Genomic DNA, 12,701 nt, shown 5'->3' with positions numbered 1-12,701 from the left:
TATTTCCTGGAGATCATGTCATCACTCTTATCATAATTAATAAAATAAACTTTTGGGAGGAGTGAGAATTAACACTGCATTAAAAGTACACTAGATTTGCACATGTATCTTGATTTAAAAATATTAAAATAAATCAAGGAAAATTAATTTGCACTGTATTTTACAGGAGAAAGTGAGGTTAAGAGAGATGAAGATATATTGAACTCAAGGTATAGTAAAAGGTAAAACTGGAGTAAGCACCTTTGGAAGGCCATCCCCTTTCCACTGTTCCATTTTTATGTCTGTTGGAAAGATCCCTAACAGAATAGATTTTCCTTTCCCCATTTCCTCGCTTTCCCCCTTTCTTGTCCTAGTCAGTAAAATCAATTACATGTAATTTAATGTACTGTATCTGTTCAGGACATAGCTCAGGAGGCCCTGTTCAGATCTGTTACAAATATCACCCTACCTTTGCATCACACTTCTACTCTACTTTCTTTTCTTATAAAATCCTCTCAAGTGAGAGGTGTCTAAGACAGATATCATTAACTTTTCCAAATGAGAAAGATAGGTGGCTAGGTTAAATGAAGCAGTATGGCAATTTCCTTTTCTTTCTTTTTTTTTTGTTTCTTTCAAGATTTATTTATTTATTTCAGAGAGAGCGTGCAAGTGGGGGGAAGGGCAGAGGGAGAGAAAGAGGGAAAGAAGCAGTCTCCCCGCTGAACCAGGAGCCTGACCCAGGGCTCGATTTCACAGCCCTGAGATCATGACCTGAGCTGAAATCAAGAGTCAGAGGCTTAACCAACTGAGCCACCCAGGTGCCGCAGCAGTGTGGCAATTTCAAAATAACTTTTCTTCATCTTCTCCTCCACCTTTAAACAAAACCTGTTCCTCTATGACCACTTCTAAGTCATGTTAGTGCCAATGACCAGCACTACAGATAGAGCGATTAGAAAATTAGCATAAGATTGTGGGATGGACTCTGAGAAACAAACTGAGGGTTCTAGAGGGGAGGGGGTGGGGGGATGGGTTAGCCTGGTGATGGGTATTAAAGAGGGCATGTTCTGCATGGAGCACTGGGTGTTATACGAAAACAATGAATCGTGGATCACTACATCAAAAACTAATGATGTATTGTATGGTGGCTAATGTAACATAATAAGATAAAATTAAAAAAGATCGTGGGATGGGCCCCCTGTCATGTAAAATAAAGACGTTTAATAACAGAAGAACATACTGAAGCCAAAGTCAAAATTACATTAATGTTTAGATCACAAGTATGCAATGAATTAATTTATGTCTGCTAACATATCTCATGAATATAAGGATTACTATTATTTGTGTACATTATTTAATTTGAGAGATTAATACAAAAAGCTAGTTTAGCAGCGTATCTCAACAGAATGAAAATCTGTTATATATACCTTCGAACCTTTCCACAAATCCATTCAAATAACCCTTGTTAGCAGAGTTGCTGAACATCAGCCAATTATCAAAAAGGTAAGATAAAGAAAGGATTTTGAAGAAATCTATACTAAACCTTTCTATTTAAAGAAGCTCAGTTACACATTTGTGTCTGGGGAATATTACTTTCTGTGATAAAAAACATATGGGGCGTTTGAGATACAATATGTAAAATGATCTATTTTCCTTGTTAATATTCATGGCAGGGAAGAAAGCCTTCATTTGGATAGGTGGTATAGTTTACCTTCTTGGACCCACAAATGGATTCGCTGTATAGAGAAGATAATTGCTGAGGTAGTCTTTGTTTTTACTTAAATTAATGGCTTATGATTATTTTTCTTAATTTCATTTTACAGTGATCTGTCTCCAAGTGCAAAAATCACTGCACCTTGCTTTGTGTCTAAAACTGTTTAAGGACAGATTGGAAACTAAAATTCATTTGGTATCCTGAGATTCTTTTTCCTTGTAAATAACTTTGGAAGCATGCATTAACAGGGATAATGGAAATAAAATTCCTGTTGAATTTAGTGACTGATAGCAAAGTTCACAAAAGCATATTGTCTACCTTGCCAAATAAAATATATATGTGTATATATATATATACGTAAATGAAATCAGCATGCTTCCATTTTCTCAAAGGAAAAATTATCTAAAAGTTGCTGGCATGCTATTATGTGGCTGTATGCATTTAGGCTGACAGAATAAAATCTTAAATTTGTCTTGTTACAAGTTTAGTTGCCTGGACAATTTTTGTAATCTATCTAGGTGTCTGTTTCTTCATCTTCAAGAGAGGTTAATAACAAATTTATGTCATGGGGGCAATTTTAAAGATCAAATGGACTAATACATGTAAACACTTAGCACAGTATTTGGTACATAATAAAGGTTTACTAATATTAGTGTTGCTTATTATTTATTATTTATCAATGGTTAACAAATTCATACCCAGGAGAACTTGTTTCTTAAAAAAAAATTAGCTAGGGTATTAAAGAGGGCACGTACTGAATGGAGCACTGGGTGTTACATGCAAACAATGAATCATGGAACACTGCATCAAAAACTAATGATGTAGGGGGCACCTGGGTGGCTCAGATGGTTAAGCGTCTGCCCTTGGCTCAGGTCATGATCCCAGAGTCCTGGGATCGGGTCCCGCGTCGGGCTCCCTGCTCTTTGGGAGTCTGCCTCTCTCTCTTTCTCTCTCATGAATAAATAAATAAAATCTTAAAAAAAAATCACCCAAAAACTAATGATGTAGGGGCACCTGGGTGGCTCAGTCGTTAAGTGTCTGCCTTCGTCTGGTCATGATCCCAGGGTCCTGGGTTAGAGCCCCGCATTGGGCTCCCTGCTCCGCGGGAAGCCTGCTTCTCCCTCTCCCACTCCCCCTGCTTGTGTTCCCTCTCTCTCTGTCTTTCTCTGTCAAATAAATAAATAAAAAAATCTTAAAAAAACTCCAAATTAATAATGTAATGCATAGTGATTAACATAACATAATAAAATAAAAAAAATAAAAAAATAAAAGCTTATTTCCAAAGGGACCCGGAGCAAAAAGAAAAAAAAAAAAGAAAAAAGCAATTAGCTATTAATGAATTTATTAATTCAGATAAAACCAGAGCAAAAAAAGTTTTATATTTCATGAAATCCACAACGGAAAATATTAAAATGTGTCTACTTTCCCACCCAAATCATTCATTGTTTTGGTGAAGAGAATCATGTGTCAATATGAAAACAGTGTAGCAGAGCATCAATAATTGAGGCAGAGTTAATATTTCCACTCTGAATCTTCAATTCTAAGGTTTAATATAGTCACCATTTAAGTAGGATAAGAACGTAAGTTAGGTTTTTAAGATATGAGTTCAGATGTAAATTTTTCTAAGAATTATGATCTTTTTGTCAATGTAACAACTGAATGTTTTCTTTTAGTTATTTATAGCCATCCATTTGGATAAAAATATCTTAAAATATTCAAACAGCATGACTTAAAAATTACAAATAAGGATAAAAGAATGCACTGGAAGTGGGAAATGTCAGTGACACAGGTGTGGCTCTCGGTAGGTTAATACACAATGGGAAAGAAGTTCTTGTAGAGATGTAGTAAATTCACTCTGCTAAAATTGAGGGCCACAGTGAAGGTCCCAGCACAGTATTTTTAATTTTCAAAAACAGCCAGAATAATAAAACTGATTACTTTTCCATAGGACCTTTCAACCTAAATAATGAGGGGGGAATAATCAAGCAAGAACGTTTATCTGGGATCAAAGAACTGCAATTCGTGGTATGCAGATTTGTGTAGCAACCCAAATAGTGTTCCACTAGGGAGCAAAAGTCAGGAGTTTCTAAAGCAAAAAAGGATTATTTGTATATGTTGTTTACAAAGAGCTTTTAATTGGTGTTAGTGGCAGAGAAAAAAAATGTTGACTGAAAATAATTGGTTGCTAAGCAGTTTCTTACTGTAGTAAGTTGCAGGTGTTTGGTCAGAGTCCTTGGAATATTTGTGGTTTGACCCAGTTCAAAAGTTCACGTTTCCACCCTTAAGAATGTGCATAAGGCCCATCTCCTTAATAGCCTTATTCCATTTTAAAACCCCTTGACATAAGTGACCCATTTCATTTCACCTTTCACAGACCAAATACATTATCACATATGAATGAGTTTCATTTTTCTTAAAGGAAGAGATAGAGGTTTTGCTTTTAGCCCTTTAGAGCAGTGATTAAAAAAAAGAGTGAGGGATATTTTTTTCTGATCTTTTTGGTTATATGTCTAATTTCCTAGATTCTGCTAACTCCCTTTGACCTTCTTGTCTCCACACTTGTGTGTTAGTCCAGAGAATGCTGAAGAACAGCAAGGTAAACAGAGGCAACGAAGATAGATGGGGCATCAGAGAAGCAATCTAGGAAGGAAGGTTTACAACTTGACCTTCTGATATACTTAGAACAGCATCATTAGCAGTTCTAATTACTTTTTTTCAAGCGATTAGACTGTTTGTCTATTCTCAAAGACCGTCATGGCTTACATTACCAAATTCTTACCTCTCTTAGTTTTTTATCTAATTTCTTTCCTACTTGCCCTGATTTTAAAAAATGGTCATTATTTTGATACTTAAAAATACTAATTTCTTAAAATACTTTAATTTGAAAACAAATAAATGTTAACACGTTTAAAAATACTCAATTTTAAAATATTTTAATTTGAAAACAAATAAATGTTAACACTTTTAGATTTCCTACACTATTTTCAAACTATGTGCATCATGGCCTTTTTGATATTTTATTTTTTAAAAGATTTTATTTATTTGAAACAGAGACAGATGGGGGAGGGAAGGGGAGGAGGGGAGGGGGAGGGGAGGGGGAGGGAAGGGGAGGGGAGGGGAAGGCCAGAGAGGGAGAAGGGACTCCTTGCTTCCCGCTGAGCAGGCAGCCTGATGCAGGACTGGATCCCAGGACCCTGAGAGCATGACCTGAGCTAAAGGCAGTCACTTAACCAACTGAGCCACCCAGGCACCCCCTTTTTTGATATTTTATTTTTAAAAATAATTTCTGATCCTGCTTTTTCACAATTTATTACCTTTTCCTAAGAAGAGTCCTAGTGGATTTCACAATTCCCCAATGGATTAACAAGCCTATTTAATACACTCTTCAAGTCCTTATTATTCTATTGAGTCTTTCTCTTTGTATTTACAAAGATTAAGGAGTTTCTAATTGTACTTATATTTGCAATAAATGCTATTCCTAGTCTCTACACTTCTAAAGGATGATAGTGGATGAAACCACTGACAGAGTCTGCACGTTCCTTAGTAGGCACTCTCAGTTAATCTTGTCGGATCAGCTTTAACTGTTGGGGCTCTCCTAAGCAACCTTAGTTTCTTCCAGGGGTGATAGCGGTTAAGTAATTCCAAGGGCTTCGAGAGACTCCTTGAAGCATTGATTGATGAGTGCAAACTGTCAGTTGTTGGGATCTGTTCTTCGAACAGCAAGCTTTTAACATGAAGCCACGCTGGATTGGCCGAGGGCTGGACCTCAGATCTGGGGTATGCGTGTGTGTGTTTCCATTAATTGTACTGAAGAAGCTGTCTGTTCCTCCAATAAAACACCTATTGATATTTTAAAGAATATCAAGCAAAAATAAAGTTGACATCACATCTTTTATGGCTTTTCATGAACCTCTTGTGATTTAAATGTTTTCATCACCGATGGCAATCCTTTGGGGGGAATTTGAGGAAGTCACCGCTAGAGTGTCCAATAGTATTTGGTGAGGAGGAAATGAGGAAAAACTAAGGCCACGAGTGATTTTCTGCTATCGGTTTCTTTCTTGGGGGCAGCGGTCTTTTCGCTGTCAGTTTCGTGTCAGTGTCGTCGTGACCCCCTATTTTCCCAATGTTTTGTTTCAGATTCCTTCGCCCATAAACCGTGAGTCTGTCTTCATCCTTTTTAGCTGCTTGTCGCTGAGGCTGCCACCGGTCAGACATCCTAAAACTTTCTCACTGAGGCTGGAGCTCTGGAATCCCAGGGGTTCTAGGCCATTCTCCTGGCTGTAGCATAGCGGTCCAGCACCGTGCTGGGGCTCAAGAGCGGCTGAGAAACCAAAAAAACTTTCTCCTTACCCTTGGCATTTGCCGTCAGTCTGAATACTGAGTTAGGGATCTTTGCAGCAGAGACCGCACTTTTCGACCTGGGCTTTCTCCCCACCACGCCCACCCCGCTCGGAGCCACCTTTCAGCAGACCCCTCCTCGTCCTGGCCTGGACTCCAGTTATACTGGGCAGGCAGGTTGTGGGTATGCCGAAAGGCTCTGCTGCCGCCCCCGCCCGCGCCGTGTTCCCCGCGTGAGCGCTGGATTATTCTAGTCTTTGAGCATGGCAGATTTCCACCGGATGACATCATGGGAGCCGAGTGAGTGCCGGCTCCGAGAGGGGGACGGAGAAGGGGAGGGGGAGAAGAGGAGGGGAGAGGGCTGGGAAGCCGAGCCAGAGCCGGGTGTACGTCCGCAGGCTGGGGAGGAGCGCTCCGCCCGCTGCTGACAAAGGATGGGAGGATGCCTGCGCCGCGGGATGTTCTTTGCGCTCCGCCGGGCGGCCGCCTGAGCGACTTCGCCCTCCGCCGGTGAGTGATTGCAAAGATCATTCAATCAGCCTCGCTGCAAGCCCGCACCCTCCTCGGCTCGCCGTCCCGGGAGCCTATGTCCCTGACCCCGAGCGGGGCTTGGCACAGTACCAGACTCGGAGCACAGGCAGCAGGTGCCTTTGCCCGGTGGGTCCGCGGAGGAGCCGAGGCTCCCGGCTGGGGTTCGTGGTGGGTGCTGGGACCCAACTCCCGGGCGGCGGGCTCGCCTGCGGGCGCCGCTCGGGTGAGCGGAGGCTGCTCCGGCCGGCCGCCTGGGGCTAGTTACCTCCGCTGGCCGGCCCTCGCCCAGCCGGCGCGCTAGCCTTTTCTGGTGGCTCCCCAGTGCGCGGCGCGCTGTTTACACCAGCTTCGTACTAGTCAGCAAACCGCACCCCTCGGAAAGCGCGGAATCGAGGACGGCCACTTTACAGGCTCACGAGCTTCCAGTGTGGGCTTGAGGAGGGCGGGCACCGATCACCCAGGGAGGGCGGACGCCAAGGACCACCGAGGGCAGCCTTTGTCTTGGGTATAGCGCTAATGCGCTTAAAACTGAGTCAGGCTCCCCGCAACTGTCGAGTCGGATCTGTGTCCCTGGCACCCGCCCGCCAGGGCGAGGGATGCCATTGTGTTCCTGCTGCAGGCGGGACTGAGAGCTGGGACTTAAGACACCAGAAGTGTCCTGCGCCCACGGTGAGTGTCGCAGTTATCCAGGTGCAGGGAGAGCTTCTTAAGCTCCTGGAAGTGAAGTGACCAATTGAGGCCGAAAGACGCCCAAGTTCTGTCCCCAAGTGGTGTGAGTCAAAGAGCAAACTTAGGGAGACCCACGCTGGCTTTCTTTTTTCAGGTTTCCGAAGCGCTTATCTTGAGGATTATTTGTGACAGGTGGATGGAGTAAGAGGCACGTTCAGTGTACAGTTAGGGAGACCCACGTCTTCTTGGCAATCCCTTCTGTTATTCAGTAGTTTCAGAAGAGGTTTTCTTGCTAAACGCGTTTGAGATCTGTTCTATTACAGAGCTTTGAGGGCTTAAACAATTCGGAACCTGCTCAGGTGTCTTCGTTTAGAGTTGTGCTGTGTGTAAAGTGCTGGAACGCCAGCATACAGATACCCACGTCTGCTCCCTACCTGCAGGTTTGACACACGTTTTATCAATGAATTCTTTCTGTTTGGGAAGAGTCCGATGTTCAGATCAGAGAGAAGTGGCGATACCTATCGGAATATTTGATTTTAATGTCAATTTATTTCTAAAGGAAACACTTTGTTAAAAAAATGCAAGGAATGAAAGGTTGTTGCTTTGGGGTTCAGTTACTTTATTTTGAAGTTTCATTCACTGCAATCTAAGATATTTAAAAATTTAAGAGCTGTTTTATATTCGTGGATTTAGTGTATAATAAATCATCCCTGAATACAAAGGAGATTCTTGTATACAAGTTTGATGTTCCAGCAGCTAACATAATGCTAAGGTGGAAGAAAGTAACAACCTCAGTTATAATTCAAATAGTAATTTTATTTTCTTTTTCTTAGAAAAAGGCTTACTGGTTTTCCTTTAGACTGTTTCTTTTTCTTCAAAGACAGGTGATCTTTTTAAATATGGAAGTATAAAAGTAAATTTTCTTGACCAGTGATTGATCTTCTGATAAAGGTTGAGGTCTTTTTAGATCAGACGTGACAGAAAATTATTGGAATTTAAAAATGTGGTGGAAGTGAAAAAGGAACTACCTGGGTGAAATGATGGAAGGAGATTTTACTAAATATAAATGGTGGGACTGAGAGGATGTCACATCAGTTTAGCTTTTGGAAAAGCTCACTGTGTGGCCTTTGTGCACTTGTCTCTCCTGCTGGGAAGTACATCATTACATCTTTGATTTTGTTACTTTTTGTTGAGAGACCAGTGATATGAGCTGACCTCTATCCAGGACTTTGGGGGTTAACAGCAACATTTTCTCCATGATTCAGAAATAATTTTTATTTCATTATTTGTTTCTTGACTTCTTGTCACAAAGGGCTCCACCTGTTTCTTCAAAAGTTTTATCTCTTTTTAACTTTGCTGTACTCATGTCTTTATAGTAAAAGTTAAGGAGCTTTTCATGAAGGTTCTTAGAGAACCTGTTGCTCATGTTGGCTGCTTTTCTTACATATTATACTGACAAAATCTCTTTTCGAAACTAGCCCAGTGAACATACGGGCTGCTGATGTGCTTCTGTGATGGGGTGTACCCAACATAAAGATAAACATTTGTATAAAATATATATAATCCCAATCAGACAATCAGTGAGCAATCATAAGCAGGAGGCATATGCTATTTGGCTAATGGTTTTTGCCAAATGATATTTCCTTTAACAATAGAATGTTTTACTCCCTTTATGTGGTAAGTAAATATCTACATTAAAGATAACAGGTTATGGTTTATGTTTGAGATCTTTTGTTTCAAAAATATTTATCCAAGAAGGTAAAAAATGATCTGGGACTTCACTAAACTAGAATATGTGAGGGAAGTGCTCAGAAAGTGTAAGCATCTTATAAATATATATCATTTCCTATATTTAATTGGCAGTACAATATTATTTTTAAAAACATGGAATAAAATAATGTCCTTGAACTAGAGAATATTACCATGATGTTCTTTAAGGCATTCACAAATATTTTGGCTATTTTGTTATACAAGGTTGCTTAACTGGGGAAGATGAGAAGTTGTGTTATAAGACAAAAGCAAAACTCTATAGTATATTGCCCAGAGTAGGCAATAATGAGGTTTCAAGGTCATAGAAAAGAGCATGTCAGAATACTGGAAGATTTCTAGAAAAGAGTATGTAGGAGGACTAAGATTATATTAGATGGCCTCTTGTTTTCACTGTTCCAATTATTTGATTTGAACAGATACTATAGGATGTCTGTAATACAGTGAAACTCTCTGCCTTCCTTGAGGCAAAATTATATCTTGAACTCAGAGATTGTTTTATGGGCTTTCCATGCTGTTTTGCAAGTTCTAGTTTAAGGATGTTTTATGGATCACAAAACATTGTGGTGTTAACTTTTGTGTAGGCCTTCAGTATGGAAATTGGTCACTAAAATCTTTTTGACAAAAAGTTTTGGGGTCTCAGCTTCTTCTGGAATTGTAAGTTAAGAGTGAAAGTCAACAGTTATGAAACAGTAGAAAATATTCAAGAGTGTGATAATATCTTATTCATTGGGTTAAAATAGTGTCATTAATGGAGTTTGTAAAAACAAAATTAAAGAAAATTTGAGACAAAATCTCCAGAAGCCAAAATTATCCCTTTGTTGTGTATTGGACACATTGTGCAACTTAATGGACCTCTAGGATATGATTACTATTTTTTTAATAGATTTAATTTTTAAGTAACCTCTACATCCATGGTGAGTCTTGAACTTACAACTCTGAGATCAAGAGTCACGTGCTCTATTGGCTGAGCCAGCCAGGTGCCCCTATCATGTATTTTCTACTTCCCTTTGTCAGAATGATGAACACTGGATCAGAAATATGTGTTTGAGTTTTGACTTTGTCATGTAATTGAGGACAGGCTTCTGAATGTCTTGAACATTTGTTTCCTTCCCCATAAAATAAAGATGATAATATCTGCCCTGCATTTCTCACAGGGTATGATGTGTACAGTAAATGAGCTGATTTCTATTTTAAACATCTGGTATTTTTAATTAGTGGCATTCTTGACAATTCATTTATTACAGTTTGTCATAAAAATTGTTAAATAGGTTGTTGTATGTCTTTTTAATTTACAAGTTTGCTGGCAACAAATTCTCTCATTTTTTTGTGCCTGAATACATTTTTGTACAGCCTTTATTTTTAAAGACTATGTGAGCTAGGTGTAGAATTTTTGTGTGGCTGTTCTTTTCCTTCACCACTTCAACTAGTTATTCTTTTGACTGGGGTTCTTGCATCCAACCTGTCAGTCTTGTTGTTTCGAAGATCATGTGTCTTTGTCTCTGGCTGATTTTAAGCTTTCTCATTCGTCTTTATTTTTCCTTAGTTTTACTGTGATGTTCCTAGGTCTGGTTTTCTTTTTATTTATCCTCCTTAGAGTTTGCAGAACTTCCTGAATTTGTGGATTGATGTGTTTCATCAGATGAAATTCACTGGCAAATTCTAGATATAGAGCTCTACTCCATTCTGTTTCTTTTTTCTGAGACCTCAGTTCTATGTTTAATATGTGGTTTCACTGTGTGCAACGTGCTCTTATGCTTGTTTCACTATTTTCTACTCTTCCTTTCTCTCTATGCTTGTTTGGATATTTTCCTTTGACCATTTCTTCCAGTTTACTAGCCCTCTCTCTGTCACTATAGTTGTTATGCTGTCAAGCTCTTCTGTGAGCTAATACTCTAGTTATTGTATTTGTTTGGTTTTCAAATGTGCATTTCATTCTTTTCTATAGATACCAATTAATCTATTTCCCACTGTTTCCTCTGTTACCTTGAACATACTAATCAAAATTATTTTAAAGTTTTGTAGGTTAGCGCCAATAACTGGATTACTGCGAGCTCTTTTTCAGTGTCTCTCTTTTGTCTTGGTTTTAGTAATTGTGTATAAAATTCTAGAGGCTCTAGATGATTTATCCAAGTCCAAAGAGTTGTCAGCTTTCCTTCTGCTCGGCAAAGAAAATGGAGAGGTGGCCGCCAATCCTTGCAATCCAGTCAGTGACTGAGCTGACTCAAGTACTAATAATCTTCATCCCTTGCCAGGGAACCTAGCTGCCAAGGCATAGATATTTAGAGCATCCACTGGTGAATTCACAGGTACCAAATACAATTTGGGGCGGTACTTCTGAGAATCCTGCTCTTCATTTCAGAAGCTTTCTTCCTAGCATCTTATGTGTAGCTTCATATGTCAGCAAATGTCATGAGGGTAAAACCACGCCTGTGTCAATTTGATGCTTCATCATTTATTTTTCATTCAGATCTTGGTCCCTCCTGTTCCTAATTTTTTTTTTTTTTTATCTCCAGTCCCACAAGACTGCCAGAATTTCTGCTGGATTCCCTTTCCCATATCCATGGTTTGCTCAGGCAAAGGCCGTATTCTCAGCCTCTTGGTGTGTGTCTAGATTGGCAGATGTCCCCAGGGACATCTTCATCCTCCTTAGAGTTTGCAGAACTTCCTGAATTTGTGGATTTATGTGTTTCATCAGACGAAATTCATTGGCGAATTCTAGATCTAGGATTCTTAGATCTAAATCTTAGATCTAGAATCTAAGATTCTAGGACTCTTCATCCCAGGGGAAAAAAGCACCATCAAATTTCAGCTCACCTCTTGGATGCTTCCTCCATCTAAAATCTCAAAGCTTAGTAAATTCAAATTCATGGTAACTAAATATAACAAATTGGCAAAACGTTTCTTTCTCTTAAGAGTGCTACACACACACAACACACACCCACACGTATGTGTATATAAAAACCCATTTTTTTTCTGAACATAGGCACTCGATTATCTGTGAATCACCCTAACTTACAAATAAATTCCACCTATAGGCAGTGAATAATGCGGGAGTCAGGAACTTCCCTCTTCCTAGAAACAGCTGTCCTTTGTTTTCAAACTGTTACTCAGATAAACAACTGATACAGACTGTTATCTTGCCATTTGCATATAATGGAGTCAAGAAGCTAATAGTGTATCACCTTTTCTTATTGGTATATGGTTGAATATCCCAATATCAAGAATATATTTCTTCTAGAAGAAATGTTGCAAATGGTGGTTAGTAGTTTTAGAAATAATGTCTTTAACAATATAGTTCAAGTATGGCCTATTATTAACTACTCTTCTGTGGACTGACCTAGAATTTTTGTTCAATCTGTCTAGTGATGGATAGATATTCAAAGTGAACTAAATATATAATGCTATTTTTAAGTGATTATATATTCCAGGTAACATATTAGAAACCACTGAGTTTTTGACATACAACCAAGTTGTTCAGAATGCCTGGGATGGGTTCTTTGCCTGCCTTCCTTTCCTTCAGTGTCCTAAGGTACATTAGGAAATTCACTGAAGCTTGGTGAGAGTGATAAATTAGGTATTATGGTGTTGCTTGCTCATGATTTGAGATCAATACTCTGCTGAGCAATGCTTTGATTCTCATAAGGTATATCATATGCCTTTTGGGCCCTGCTGTACATCCTTTCAGACTCACTTCCAATACTGT

The 12,701-nt window shown here is 39.4% G+C and overlaps 1 protein-coding gene across 4 annotated transcripts in view; it reads left to right on the top strand.

Moving 5' to 3' along the window:
* Positions 1-6,389: 6,389 nt before the first annotated feature.
* MARCHF1 (membrane associated ring-CH-type finger 1) overlaps positions 6,390-12,701 on the top strand; it is an 858,143-nt gene continuing 851,831 nt past the window's right edge. Inside the window, exon 1 of one of the 4 annotated variants that reach the window (XM_025874409.2) lies at positions 6,390-6,538. The gene's annotated coding sequence lies outside the window, so the exon portion shown is untranslated. The remainder of the gene's footprint in view (positions 6,539-12,701) is intronic. The other 3 variants (XM_073892451.1, XM_073892452.1, XM_073892454.1) reach the window with 3 other exon arrangements.

Source organism: Callorhinus ursinus, unplaced genomic scaffold (assembly GCF_003265705.2).
Source record: "Callorhinus ursinus isolate GAN/ISIS: 27379988/994484 unplaced genomic scaffold, GSC_fseal_2.0 scaffold4, whole genome shotgun sequence".
NCBI lineage: Eukaryota > Metazoa > Chordata > Mammalia > Carnivora > Otariidae > Callorhinus > Callorhinus ursinus.
This window is presented reverse-complemented; position numbering and strand designations above follow the sequence as displayed.